Source organism: Lampris incognitus, chromosome 5 (assembly GCF_029633865.1).
Source record: "Lampris incognitus isolate fLamInc1 chromosome 5, fLamInc1.hap2, whole genome shotgun sequence".
NCBI lineage: Eukaryota > Metazoa > Chordata > Actinopteri > Lampriformes > Lampridae > Lampris > Lampris incognitus.
In genome coordinates this window covers 5,487,186-5,502,495 of record NC_079215.1, presented here as the reverse complement: position 1 = coordinate 5,502,495, position 15,310 = coordinate 5,487,186, and positions in this window count along the sequence as shown.

Sequence of the window (15,310 nt, the reverse complement as noted above, 5' to 3'; positions counted from 1 at the left end):
GGCTACGTCAGGCAAAGATGCGGCACTGATGGCCTTCCTCTGGCCCTGACAAAATGGATGTGAGCCTGAAGTGGCCTACATGTATAATAGCAAATATGACCCAAATATGCCAAATCAAATGTGGGCCACCTCTGGCAAATATTTGGCACATGCGGCATTGCATGGCTTGGTTCTGGCCCAGGAGCAGACCGCCCAAGTGCCATCATTCCACACGGCATGTGGGCCGGATGAAAGTGTTGGGTGTGGGACAGGTCCGGGCCACAGCAATTTTGCTATCTGGATATCCCAGCAGTCATTGGGCGGCAGGCAGGGAGACACCCAGGACAGGCCGCCAGTCCATCACAGGGCCCACACATTCACACCTAGGGACAATTTAGAACTATTTTCTGAGAACAACACTTTTCGAGAAATGCCTTGTGAAAGTATTCAAGTATAATTTGCTTTGTTCCACCAAATTCAGTTTTCCCCTCAAAACGTTTGACATCTTCCGTTTCTTTTTTTTTCCTGCCAGAAGCAGAGGCTTGCAAAGGCGAGAAGAGAAAGTGAGATCCGGAGGACGAAGATGACAACAACGAAGATGAAGATTAAGAGCAGAAGTGAAAACAAGAGCCTACTGAGTTACCAACCCCTCCCCTCCCTCAAAATCTCCACCTGAACATCCACCCACTCTCCAAGTCACACCGCTATTTCTACTCGACACCCCCCCCTCCCCAAGCTCTGAGCTCCTTTTTGGGGCAAGACTGTATTGGATGGGTGGGCCAAGTGCAGCTGCCCTTCACCTCCCTTTTACCCCACTGAACCAAGAGCCACCTGTCCTCCTTCCCTCCCCATCGTGCCCTTGCCACCACCCCAAATTTCTCAGGCAGCCTACTGCTCAGCATTCCACAATTTTACCGTCAAACCTTCTATGTGTACCGGCGTGAGAACTTCGGGACGGGTATCTAGTTTTGGGTCTGTGCTTTTCCTACAAATCACCCTGTCTTTATAGTCTAACCTGTAATAATTATCTCCAATAGATTTACAATGAATTGATTCTCAAAAATACGGAACAAAGCACGTCCCGTATCAGTTCGATACAGAACACGTCTTTCATTTTCCAATTACGGAATGATTATGCATTTTATGGGATGGTTGGCAACCCTACTTGGCAACCAATGTCTGCGTGGGTTTCCTCCGGGTGCTCCGGTTTCCTCCCACAGTCCTAAGACATATAGGTCAGGTGAATCGGCCATACTAAATTGTTCATAGGTTTGAATGTGTGTGTCAGCCCTGTGATGGACTGGCACCTGTACAGGGTGACTCCCCACCTGCCGTCCAGTGACTGCTGGGATAGGCTCCAGCATCCCTGTAACCCTGAGTGCAGGATAAGGGGCTTCGATGGATGGAACTTCTCAAGAACATTTTTAGAGCATTTTTTAGACTCATTTAACAAGTTTTCACCTTGACATGAGATCGTTAATGGAGATGATTCACTATCAGATGCAGAGAAACTTTTAATGCGGACAGTTGAGGGTGGCTCAGACATTGAGTTATCTGATGAAGAAGATCCAAATGCAGGTTATGAGGCAGAGGAGGCTTCAGAGAGTTCTGAGGATGAAATTTTTGATGTGGCAGAGCAGGAGGAGTCAGACTGGTTGGCGTCCACTCTGGGCCAAGACCCAAATGTACACCTTGACTTTTTGTTCTGTACAATGATTTTCAACTATTTAGATATTTTAAATAGGACAATAATGACGAGGTTAACCTTGATGACGAAGCACAAACTAGCCAAACTAGCGCTGTGGAAGCTAGCAACTCGCCGCTGACCTTAATGTACATGGAGAAGCTGCTGAAGGACGTGTTATATCCAAACTAACTGTCCAATTCTCTGCTGATCAGGAAATTATTGACCGACAACATCAGACAATCGTACAAATGGAACCAACACTAAATGACATGTAAACAAGACTTATTTCTCTAGAATCCTCCTGTGTAGCCCTGAACAAAGAAAATGAAGCACTCAAATTCAATTTGGACGACTTGGAAAACAAATCGACGCACAACAACATTTGTATAACGGGCATACCGGAAAAAGTCGAAGGCTCACAACCCACCTCTTTTTTTTTAAGTATGTCTTAAAGAAATGTTTGGTGCTGCCACTTTTCCCACCCCTTTAGTTGTGGACCGGGCCCACAGAATACAAACTCCACGGAGGAAACAGAACGATTCCCCACATCCATTCATCGCACGGATCCACCATTACCAGATGAAGGAGCACATCCTGAAGATGGCAAGGGAGGTGGGATCCCTCAGTTTTCGTGGGTCCGAAATACACATCTACCCGGGCTACAGTGTGGGGGTCTCGAAGAAAAGAGCCGCGTATTCGACCGTCGCGTACTCGACCGTTATGCTTTTTGTTTGGTTTCCCCATCTTTGATAGTCTTTCGCAAAGATTTACGCAAAGTAGTAGTGGAAGTGGAGTACGTTTCAACAAAATTTAGCCAGGATTTCAACGGAGTTCTCCCGGTTTGTAACCTACTCCGCCATTAGTCAAACCAGAAGTCGAGACCATTTTTCCTTTTGACCACACAGACGTGGAGTCGTTTATTTCCTCCGACGAATTTCAAGTGAACAGTCCACAATATCAAAACCTCAGCCTCATGTCTACCCACAATCCCCCTTGCTAACCCCTAAACCCACTGTCTTAAAGGAACCGTCTCAGGTCCACATGGTGAATATGTAACCTGCAAGTAGGTCACTACAGTGTAACGTGTAAACATTCAGTGGGTTTAAGCCTTTTAAAAATCACAAAAAAACCAAGTTATGGTTACATTTCTGACAAAAGTTACTGTGTACCATTGGTGTTGGCTATTAAGCCTTTTTAGAAAAATTAACAACAAATCAAATTTCAAAACCAAAGTAATGTAGGATATGGAAAATAGTAGATTTATCTTCTTATGAGGCAATGGGACCAGTGCCTCAAAAAATTAAAAAAAATAATGGGATGTATTTTTTATAGATGGAGTGCCTGAGGGTCATCTGCAAATGACGTCTCGTGACAAAGCATCAGATCCTTTTCCATGTCAGCAGCATGGCGCCGTTTTCTCTAAAGCTTCCTGTCAATCAATTTGAAATAGGCAATAAAATAAAACTGGCCTTGACTGCGTGATTGGGGAAAAAAAGATAAGAAAAACGGTGTGTGTGTGTGTGTGTGGGGGGGGGGGGGGCTGTGATGGCCTGGCAGCCTGTCCAGGGTGTCTCCCCGCCTGTCGCCCAATGACTGCTGGAATAGGCTCCAGCATTTCCACGACCCTGAGAGCAGGATAAGCGGTTCAGATAATGGATGGATGGATAGATATTTAAAATATTAATATACTATTTACATATTGTAGCGATTTCAGGGGGCAGCCGGGGACCGCTGCCGCAGCCGGGAAGCGAACCCGGGTCACCTGCGCCACAGGCGACTATGTTAACCAGTCAACAAAAGGGTCCGACCCGTTAGCCCACCAGCTAGCGAGTCTAGTCATACATGGTCGTTACACTACCCCCCTCCTTCAGGAATGCTTCAGCATATCAGCTCCCTCACGCCTCTGGGCGCACGCGCTTCCAATGGCCTCATGGTCTCACCATCCCACTTCTGACACCAATGTAGCGATTTCAGGGGGCAGCCAGGAACTGCCGCCACAGCCAGGAAGCGAACCCAAGTCGCCTGAACCAAAGGCGACTACGTTAACCAGTCAACTACAGGGTCCAAACCGTTAGCCAACCAGCTAGCAAGTCTACTCATTCATGATCATTACAATAGTTTACACATTTACATCATAACTATATACATGGGTCATAAACTGAGCATTAAGAAGAGAGGAAGAGGGGCCTCTGAGATGTTGGTCAGATGAAATCCTGAGTTCATAGCCATCAAGTGGTTTGATAACAAACCAGTTGTGATGGCATCCTCTGCCTATGGAACTGGGCCTCAGGACACATGTAATCATTGGTCTCAGAAAGAGAAGAAACATGTCCAGGTGTCAAGGCCAGCAGCAGTTGCTCAATATGGGTGGTGTGGCCATGGTTGTTAGGATGCTAAGCTTCTACAGGATGTCCAGTCGAACTTGGAAATGGATGGTTTGTACAGCTCTCTACTTTTTTGACCTGGTGCTCTCCAATTCGTGGATTCAGTACAAGAATGACAGTGAGCTCTTAGGGAGGAAGAATGCTCTGAAATTCCTGGGTTTCAAAATGCTCCTTGGTGAGCAGATGATTACTCATGACCTAGCAGGAGTCTGCAGTGAGGATGATGGAAGACTACACTCCCCCACATCAAAAGTGGAAACTGCAGCCAAATGCAGCTGTGAGACACTATGGGGCTGTCCATCTCCCAGAAATGATAAGCTATACACATGAATCCAGGTGTCGGTCAGTTTACATAACATATCTGATGAGTATCAAGTGCAAGTTCTTCTTATATGTCGCAAAGTCAAGTCAAGTGAAGGGGAATCGTTTCCTGAGATATCAGACACTGTGAGCACAAACCAGAAATAAACCAGAAGCGGGGGGGGGGGGGCATCCTGGTGGCTCACCTGATAGAGTGGTACCACATAAGGCTGAGTCCTTACTGCAGCCGCCCGAATTCAGATCCTGCCCGGGCCCTTTGCTGCATGTCATCCCTTCTTTCTCCCCTGCCTTTCCTGTCTCTCTCGCTCTCTCTCTACTACCACTATCTAATAAAGGTGGAAAATGCCAAAAAAAAAAAACAAACTTACATATGTACAGTACAAAAATAGACTATAAGACAGAAACACCCCCCCCCCCACACACACACACACACACACACACACACATATATATATATATATATATATATATATATATATATATATATGTTTTCTCTGCATGTACACATATCATTATTGCTCCGACTTGTTCAGTTGGGCTTCAAAATTTTTTGTTCACATTTAATATGGACTTTGTTCTAATTTCTACTGTAGTAGACACCCAATATTTTTTAAATAAACATTTTTAAAAAGTCTTTGCAGCATGTTCATGCCCTTCTTAACTATTGGGAAAGTTACGGGGGGAAAAAGCAAATTTGGAGACACTTCCCCCCCCCCCCCCCGTGAAACTCAGGAGGACAATGAGGCCCATCAGCAAACCAGGAAGTTGGGTTTTCGGTGATGTTACCGACGAACGTAACTTCGACAGCATTTCAGAGACACACAGAAGGCTGACTAGTGCTTAATATCAGTAAGTAGAAAGAGAGAGAGAGAGAGAGAGAGAGAGAGAGAGAGAGAGAGAGAGAGAGAGAGAGAGAGAGACCCACCACTGTGTTATTTAGCTAAGTTTGGGATTATTGAGGCAATTTTTTTGTTTTCGTGCTGCAGCCCTGAAAGGATAAGATGGGAGCTGGGTGAACAGCTGCTGTTTCCTCCCTTACCTGCAATTAGCAAGCTTTTTAGGTCACGGACAGTTACGGGCAATGGAACAGGCCGTGCAGCGAGATGGGAAAGAGGAGCAAGAGAGAGAGAGACCAATGTTTAGGTCAACTCACTCACATTTGAATCAAATTCATCTTTAATGCACACCATTTACAGAGCGCTGGACGACTAGAAAGGGAAACAGAGCGATAGAAAGAGAGACAGAGGGTTGTAGCGTTTAGAGCGAGATGAGGCGATATCCTCGCCGGGTTGTGGCCAGACCTCCTTCATGACATCATCTCGCCTGGTCTCAGCGCTTTGGGGGGAAGACTGAAGTAAATCAGGGAGGAACTTTGGGAGAGACGCAGCGTAAGCCATGAGATGAAGAGGGGAACTGGGGGAGAAAAAAAAAACAGAAAGACTGGAAAAAGGGGAGAGATTGAGTGAGAAAGGGCGTGAGCAAGGGGGACAATGGGTTTCTGAGACAAAGAGTGTGAAACAAAGACTGCGTTTACATGCACAGTTAAGTCGAGCTACAGTTATACCTCGATTTAGCCATGTAATGGGGCAGCGTCCGAGTGATGTCACAGCATCGCTGTCGCTATGGACGTGTCACAGCAAGTCAGACATGCCAAGCACATTAGACAGTAATAGCAGCAATGCTTTATGTACACCATGGCACACTAGAAAAAATAGGTGAAAACGGCAAAAAATTAAGAAAATTACAACAAACTGCTTAATTCTAATGTAGTCTAGTGCATCCGATGTCTGACTTCCGTTTGCTGTGAAGCTTCCACTTCCGCTTGGGAAGGGCTAAACAAGCTCATGGACGCTGCCCCAATGGACTACTGTCATTGTCCCAGTATACAATAACTGGGGGAGAATTGATTTATTGACGGAAGTATGGCCGACCCCGGTACAGTAGGTGGTGATACGCCCCCTTTCATCTGGTTGCTACTGGACCTTCTTCGGGTTGACCTATTGCGTCGCATACCAAACAAGCGATAAACAAGTTAGCGGGCCTGTAGTAGCAGGCCTGTTTGAGGCGCTTCCACCGAACACGGGTTTGCTCGGGGGTTCTTTTAAATTCTGCTTCGTCCAGGTTTTCTGCCCCTTTCTTAAATAGTTCGCCATTCCGCGTTCTCCTTCCATGCATGTACTTGAGGATATTCACCTCCTTTAGCTGACACAACATAAAGTTTGTCTCCTCGTCTGTCCAGAAACACGTGGTTCTCGCTCCAGCACTCGCCATGTTGATACTACGCTGTTCGACTTCCGGGTGAAAGACCGCCGCGGGAACTATGGATCATACGCAGAACGCCTAGGCCAGTTCGGGGCCAATTGAAGCGTATACATGCCAGAGTAAATCCATCCTCAATCTCATTATCTAGGTGTGTTAGTCCCACTTCGAGAAATTCGATTTAGTACGATTTCAGTGGGACTAAGACGTTCACATGTATTTTAAAAGTCCACTTTTAGTCGGATTAACAATAAATCCACTTTTTCTAACATCATATAAACGTACTGAAAGACACAGACAAAGACAAAATGTGCATAAGATATGAGGAAGGTCTGTCAGCCCTAAGCTCAGACTGTCCCATGGATACTATACACTGCAGGTGTGTGTGTGTGCACGTGTGTGACTACTGAAATGAAATATTGCATAAGCGCTCAGAGCCACAGGATACTTTCAGCAGGGGGCCAGGTGGGTCAGGGGATGTCCACAATAAACACATTTTGTTTTTGTTTGGAGACTGAGAAAAATATGCATGCAACTGCACTGCCTCAAAAATACTTTTGTGTCAATGCAAACAACGTGACGATTTAAATTTGTTCCCAAATATCACTAAAATAGTGTTTAATGTTGACAAACTTTGTCTGTTTCATTTGATCATTAGTAGGCCATGACTAAAGACTGAACATGAGGATACTGCACTGACGAACCATATAAAGAGGATTGGTAATTATCTCGGGTTTTGACAGGTAATGAGAGCTTCTTGCGTTTTTTTTGGTTTTTTTTGTTTGGAATTTTCCCCTTTTCTCCCCAATTGTAGCCGTCCAATTAGCCCACTCTTCCAAGGCCGTCCCGGTCACTGCTCCACTCCCTCTGCCAATCTCGGGGGGGGGGGGGGTGCAGACTACCACATGCCTCCTCCGATACATGTGGAGTCGCCAGTTGCTTCTTTTCACCTGACAGTGAGGAGTTTCACCAGGGAGCCGTAGCAAATGAGAGGATCACGCTATTCCCCCCAGTTCCCCCTCCCCCCTGAACAGGCGCTCCGACCGACCAGAGGAGGCGCTAGTGCAGCGACCAGGACACATACCCACATCCGGCTTCCCACCCGCAGACATGGCCAATTGTGTCTGTAGGGACGCCTGACCAAGCCAGAGGTAACACGGGGATTCGAACCGGTGATCCCCATGTTGGTAGGCAGCGCACTAAACCGCTATGCTACCCAGATGCCCCCTTCCTGCATATTTTAATACTCAAACTATGTAATGAGTCTTGGGCAAAAACAGTATCTCCACAGGTCGGTCATGGCATGAAAATGTTTGGGAAGTCCTGCTATAATAGGCTCTTGCTGTACTAATACATACTGACACAAATGCTTATTTTTGAACAATCTGAACAAACATTCATACATAGTGTTTCTCTTTCTTTGTCATCGCTGTGTCAAAGCGGCTATGAATCCTGTAAAGATAAGCCAATTGTGCGCTGAAGAGGTGTAATTTGGGATATAGCGTGAGATACATCAGATAGGCAATGTGTGTTGGTGGGCCCAAATATGAAGCATACAGTACCGTGAAAAAGTATTTTATCCCCTTCCTGATTTCCTCTATTTTTCCAAATTTGTCCCATTGAACGGTTCCAGATCTTTATAGAAAATGTAATGACAAGGACAATCCGAATAAACACAAAATACAGTTTTTAAATGATCATTTCACTTGTTGAAGGAAAAAAGTTATCCAACACCCATATCCCCCATGTGAAAAAGTAACTGCCCCCTGAACTTAATAACTGGTTGTGCCACCTTTTGCAGAAACTGCAACCAAATGCCCCTTGAAACTGGAGATCAGTCTTTCACATCACTGTGGAGGAATTTTGGCTCACTCTCCTTTGACAAATTGCTGTAATTCAGCAACATTTGAGGGTTTTCAAGCATGAACTGCTCATTTAAGGTATTGTCACAGCATCTCGATGGGGTTCAAGTCAGGACTTTAACTAGGCCACTCCAAAACCTTAATTTTGTTTCCTTGGAGCCATTCTGAGGTGGACTTACTCTTGTGTTTTGGGTCATTGTCCTGCTGCATAATCCAATTATACCTCAGCTTCAGACCACAGTCTGCCAGACATTCTCCTTCAGAATGTTCTGGTCGAGAGCAGAATTCAGGGTTCCTTCAATGAAGGCAAGGGCCTAACGCAGCATTGCATTCCCAAACCACCACACTACCACCACCATGTTTGACTGTTGGTATGATGTTCTTATTATGAAATGCTGTGTTTTGTTTTACACCAGACATAATGAGACCCATGTCTTTCACCAAGTTCCACTTTTGACTCGACTGTCCACAGAACATTGTCCCAAAAAGCTTGGGGGTCATCAATGTGTTTTTTGTGCAAATGTGAGATGAGCACTGTTTCTTTAGTTGGCAGTGGTTTGCGCCTTGCAACTGTCCCATGAATTCCGTCTTTGCCCAGTCTCTTTCTTATTGTCGAATCATGAACAATGACCTTAGCTGAGGCTAGAGAGGCCTGCAGCTCTTTAGATGTTGTCCTGGGTTTTTTGTGACTTCCTGGATGAGTCGTTGCAGTGCCCTTGAAGGAGTTTTGGCAGGGTGGACACTACTGGGAAGATTCACTACTGTTCCAAGTTTTCTCCATTTGGAGACAACAGCTTTCACTGTGGTTGGCTGGAGTCCCAGAGCCTTATTAATGGCTTTGTAACCCTTTCCAGACTGACATATCGCAACAACTTTTTCTTCTCATCTCTTCCGAAATTTCTTGTGATGCAGCATAGCATGCTGCTTGTTGAGACCTTGTAGCCTACTTCACACTGATATTAAGGCTTTATGCAAGTCATGTTTAGATTCAACAGGGCTGACCGTAATCAAGCCTGAGTGTTTCTGCTCTAATTGAATCCAGTGATCGATTAAATTTGGTTAATTGGTTTAATGAGTAACTAAGGGGGCAATTACTTTTTTCTACACTGGGTCAGTTTATGTTGGTTGAGTATTTCCTTAAATAAATAAATAAAATTATAACTTAAAAACTCAATTCTGTGTTTACTCGGGTTCTCTTTGTCTTATACTACGTTTTGTAAGAAGATCTGAAACAATTAAGTGCGACAAATAAGCAAAAATAGAGGAAATCGGGAAGGGGGCAAATACGTTTTCATAGCACTGTATTCATAAGAACCCAACCCCATGTGGAGAAACAGCAACTTGGCCCAACAACCCCCAGGCATCCTACAGTGATGATTAAAGCGTGACCGGGCAAGCTGCTGTACTGTATCTCCCCCTCACCCCTACCAAAAACATGCCGTGCAATCAAAACCATTGTCTTCAAGGTAAATGGACAACAGAAGAGGGAGAAAACTGCATCGGTGAGATTCTGGCCCTGCAAAAATGAACTTGAATTGTAACATCACTCAGCCAATGAGTTAATCATATTGAGTAAATTGAATAAAAGTAATTAAGAAAGTAGTACTTGCATTGTGACCATAAATGCATGTGCCCCGCCCTTGTCATATATGTGAAAACATAAAGTCACACACTTGGTTGCACAACTGGTCAAGGTGTTCCCCTTTTGTGTTTTTGTGATGCTGGGAGTGGTAGGTCATTATTTAATCCGTTGTAAACGTGATGACAATATGGCAATTCTGTTGGATAGACAATCAATATTACTTTAGAACAGTGTTCAGACATAGATCGATGTAGGAGGCAGAGAGAAATGGACTTTCTGCAACAGATTTTCTCAGACAAACAAGGTGCAGCAGCTATAGTCGCTCCTGTGCCATCAGCTCAGCAGTAAACGGTCCCAACCCTTGTAAAAACGGAGTCCTCGCACCAAAGCTAACGCAGACAGCTTGCATTACAAACTACGTCAGACTGTGTCCCAATCCTGTCCCACAGCAATATTGTCTTTCCGACAGAAACTCTACCACAACAACCTGAATGATCCAGATGGGTAAAATAACCATTTATAATTTCAGGGAAAAGTCATGGATTTCAGCATTAAAATCACCTGTCATGTCGTCCTGACATTTCTTTCTGGTATTCTTCCAACTACCATGGTTTGATCCATCATCTGCGCAGCTCATATTTACCCAGTTTCCCCCCGACGATGAATAAGGTATTCTGATTCTGATAAATGTTATGTAAAGCAGAATTTTTTCAAAAGCATCTCCTCTGAGAATGACTTCAGGTTCAGTCTTTAGCAGGCCACTGGTTCTGAACACAGTGCCAACCTGCTCCTCTCTTCACTAAACCCATTTTAACTGCTTCTGGGCGACTGATCAGACTACTGCCGTTTCCTCTAAACACATATACGGGGAAAGTGCATTCTTTGTCTCTGTAGACAGCATTAGCTCTGAACCAGCCTATACAACCGAGCTCTCCCCCTGGTCCAAAAAGGGTATCTCTGCAGGACCCAGTCTATAGGCTCAAGGAAGTTTCTGGAATGTCTTTTCACTTATAACAGTCACATCTGCCCCAGTGTCTATCTTAATGGTTAGAGGGGCATTTCCAATGTCGAATGTAGCAGCCCATTTATCTGGGCTTGCTGCTTCACTGACTTCACCCAGAAATTGAATCTGTCCAAAACTCTCTGTGCCTTCATTCGGTGTTTTGGTATGACACTTTTTGCGCGTTTTACATGTACTCTTAAAAGCGAGGCATTGCTTTTCATCACAGTGCCGAGAGCCGCACCTACCGTTCTGCACATTTCTAGGGCTGCTTGTGGCTTCTCCTGCCGTGTTGCCCTTCGCCGTCTGCCGACGTTAACATTAACTCACCTGCAGCTCCGGTGGGACGGTCTGGAGGCTAATCTGTCTAGCAACCTCCTCGGACTTCCGCGCTTGCCGGGTAGTTTATGCTAGCGTCGAGTCTGTGGTTAGCTGAAACTTCCGAGGCAACTCCTTATCTCCGATACCCACGACCAGTCTATCACGGATGTGTTCGTCCCTTTTGTCGCCGAACTCACAGTTCTCTGCTAGCTCATACGTGTTACTTGTCCCGTCTCCGTCTTCTGACTACCTTCGCCGGAAGCTACAGGGGAACCGAATTTATTTCGGATCCAGGGCCGAAGTTCGCTGTCCGTCACTGCCTGGTGCTAGCTAGCTAGCTAAACTCCGGAGTACAACCCAACACGGTTCAATAGTTCACTTCGTCTGAAAATGGCGAGGGCACCGTCTTCTCTCTTTGGATACACATTTAATCCTTCTTCACAGCTGCACAAAACGTTGACATAGGTCCAATATATCACAGTTCTTACTAATAATATTTCCTTTCACTTGCGCGGAGCTCCCACTACCGTTCGCGCCACACAACAACAACTTCCTCATTCCCCCCTCCCTACCAACCAATCAGAGTCCGACCCCAGATCTCGCTCTTAAAGCGGTACACCCTTATTTACCAACATACGGAACTACGCTTTCTCGCCGGGTGGCCGGCTCCTCTGATAAAAGCACAAGTCTTTCGTGAATTACGTTGCGTCCTGAAACGCAGCAGTCGTCGAGTTTCTTCAAAACGGCGCCGTAACCTCTCTCGTAGGCCTCCTCTTCAAACTACGACGAGCTGAATATCTGTTCCGCCTCGCTGCCCATGGCGCAAATGAGCGGACAGACCTGGACTTCCCCGTCCTCGTTGTTCTAACTTGGTCGCTGTCCTGAAGCGCGAGCATCGTCGCTTCCGCTCCGGCCGTTCTTCCGGGCGCCAATTTACGAACCCTACTATGGCCACGCCAAGACCCGCCCTACTCTGTCTGTGATTGGCTGGGTTGCATGCAACTCAACTGGACGCTTTAGAACTCTACCGTGCCCTCGCTGTGAGCATTATAAAGCGTCACAAAAGAGCTTCTACGCTGCTTCAACGCTGTATTTGGCTTTGCGGAGACGTTTCGTTTGGCTACTAAAGACAAGTTTTTGCTTCCACGTTGACAAGACACAATGAACCATTCATTTAGGTATATCTGGCCATGGAAGTTGCCCAATTATTTGTTCATTGCCTTGCTGTTGTTGTTTTTTTTTAATAACTGTAATGTTATTGTAACCGGTTATTTTCTTGCCCGGTGCGGGATTCGATACGGGGTGTACTGCACCACAAGGCGACATCACTAACCGTTCGGCTAAAGGGTTAGACCCGTTAGCTAGGGGCTAACGTGTCTTCTTAGTGGTTTACAGTCGTCACCCTCTCCCGGAAGCGCGGTTATTCCCGCGCTCCGAAGAGACTTCTGAGGATCTGCACGCTTCCGGATCCCACCGCTGCCACCAATGTAACCGCTTATTTTCTTGCCCGGTGCGGGATTCGATACGGGGTGTACTGCACCACAAGGCGACGTCACTAACCGCTCGGCTAAAGGGTCAGACCCGTTAGCTAGCTAGGGGCTAACGTCTCTTATTAGTAGTTTACATTATGTAGCCTATAGGCTACCCTTTTGACCACATTCTTCATGAGTGATTTTATGTTTATTTTTAGGCATTTAGCAGACGCTTTTGTCCAAAGCGACATACAAAAATCAAATTTAATCAAATTGTAATCTAAATTACTATGTGAATTATAAGATAAGAAAAAAAAGCTCAAAACCCCCAGGGAATAGGAACAGGTGCTAACACTGGTAACCCTCATTGATGTGGCAGGTGTTCAAATCTATTTTCTATCTATAGAATGACAGACAAAAACAGACGTCGAGGTGCATTTTTAACTCCTTTATTATCACAACATTACGAACTTACATCCGTGTAAGTCTCTTGAGAGACGTCCTCTTTCGCGTAGCTCCTCCAAGCGAATCGATAGTCCGTCACACACACTTATCAAAGATAGGAGTGACGTGTTGTGACGGACCAATCAGAAATATGGGGCGGGGTGTGACGTGACGGACCAATCAGAAATAGAGGCGGGGCGTGATGTGACGGACCAGTCAGAAATAGAGGCGGGACGTGTTGTGACGGACCAATCAGAACTAGAGGCGGGACGTGTTGTGACGGACCAATCAGAAATAGAGGCGGGGCGTGTCTTTTCGCGGGGGGGGGGTCTTGGCGTGACCATAGTAGGATTCGTAAATTCGCTCCCGGCCTGGCAAACTTGAACTCCTCCGGCGGATGACACGTCGACATGTCGACCCGGTCCGATGACTCTCGTCACTTCTGACACCATGTGACGTCTGTCTGGCATCAACTCCCGTATTTTCACAATGTGTGTGTCTGGTGTGTGTCTGTGTGGGAGTCTATAAACGGCCAAACTAAAGCACTTGGGGCCTCGATTCTTTTTGGAGGTTATCGGGGATGATCAGGGGCACCTATAAAAAATGGCGGAACATTAAAAATCTGCATAATATGCGGGATATGCATAAAATATGTGGCATCCCTTCAGAATCCTGAGCAGTTCAACAAGATGGCGGCTCTGGCTACGTCACGCCTCGGCTCTTTCCGCCGTCCGCGCAAACCTCGCGTTCTTAACGGCTTGCTGGACGGCGGCCGGGCGGAGACCGCGAGCAGCGTTGCAAATACGAAGCGTCCGTGAAATAAGCCACGACGTCACAGTCGCATTTGCATGGGTCGCGCACGGGCGTATATGGCGGCTGTCACGTGAAGTGAACTCAATAAAGTTTTCTGTTTTTGAATGGAAATCAGCGCGTGCGGGCGGTTCGGGTTTTGGCGGGTCTGACGAACAATACAGCTGGCCGCTGTTGCGCGCGTGCAAGTGTCCGCGTGTCTTATCTGATGAATCAGATTTAAAGGCCCAAACGTACTCGGGCGGGACGTCCGCGGTCATTTGGGTTTCCGTAGTCGAGCGCACTTCCGCGTTGTAGTTTCCTGTCAAGCCGTCCGTGAAACACTACATTACCCACAATGCTCGCGTGTTGTTTACGCTCTTCTGTCATGGCGTCCGACGCTGACGAAGAGGAAGAGACGCTCTTGCCTGCTGGCTCTACAAGACAATACACTGAAGAGACGGTGGTGTGTATCCTCTCTGTGACGTGTCGTACAGGTGTGGCTACTTCCCCACCTTCTGCTCATATATGTTCGGAATGTGTGTGTGTGTGGTGTTAGTGTGTGTGTTAGTGTAGATAGCGGGATCGAAAACTAAAGCACTTATGATCCTAATTCTTTTTGGAGGTGGTAGGTATTATCTCAGAGAGTAAGGGGAAAATCCCAGAAAATTAAAATCATGCATAATTATGCATAAATATGCAATATATGCATTTTTCTAAAAATGGCTAAAAACCACTCTTCTCGGCATTTCAGATGATTCTGAGCATCTTTGATTTTTTTTCACCTATATAAAAAAAATTTCTGGGACATGTTTTGGCATTATGCAAAATATGCATTTTTGCAAAAATGCACTTATGATCCTCATTTTTTTTGGAGGTGGTAGGTATTGTTCCAGAGAGGACCAGAAAAATAGTAGAACATTAAAATAATTATAATAATTATGCACAATTATGCAAAATATGCATTTTCTAAAAATGGCTAAAAACCACTTTTCTCGGCATTTCAGATGATTCTGAGCATTTGGGGGGAGGGAGTTGGAGTGGGGGGGGTTTAGTGGCAGGGGGAAGGCGGTTAGCTGGCAGGATGAAGAGGAGGGAGATTTAGATGGGTGGATAACCAAAACCGCTACACTGTAGCGGGGTTCTTCTAGTCTAACCGATAGAAAAAGAACAACTCGCACCCTCGGGAGCATTTAATCAACTGCTTGAC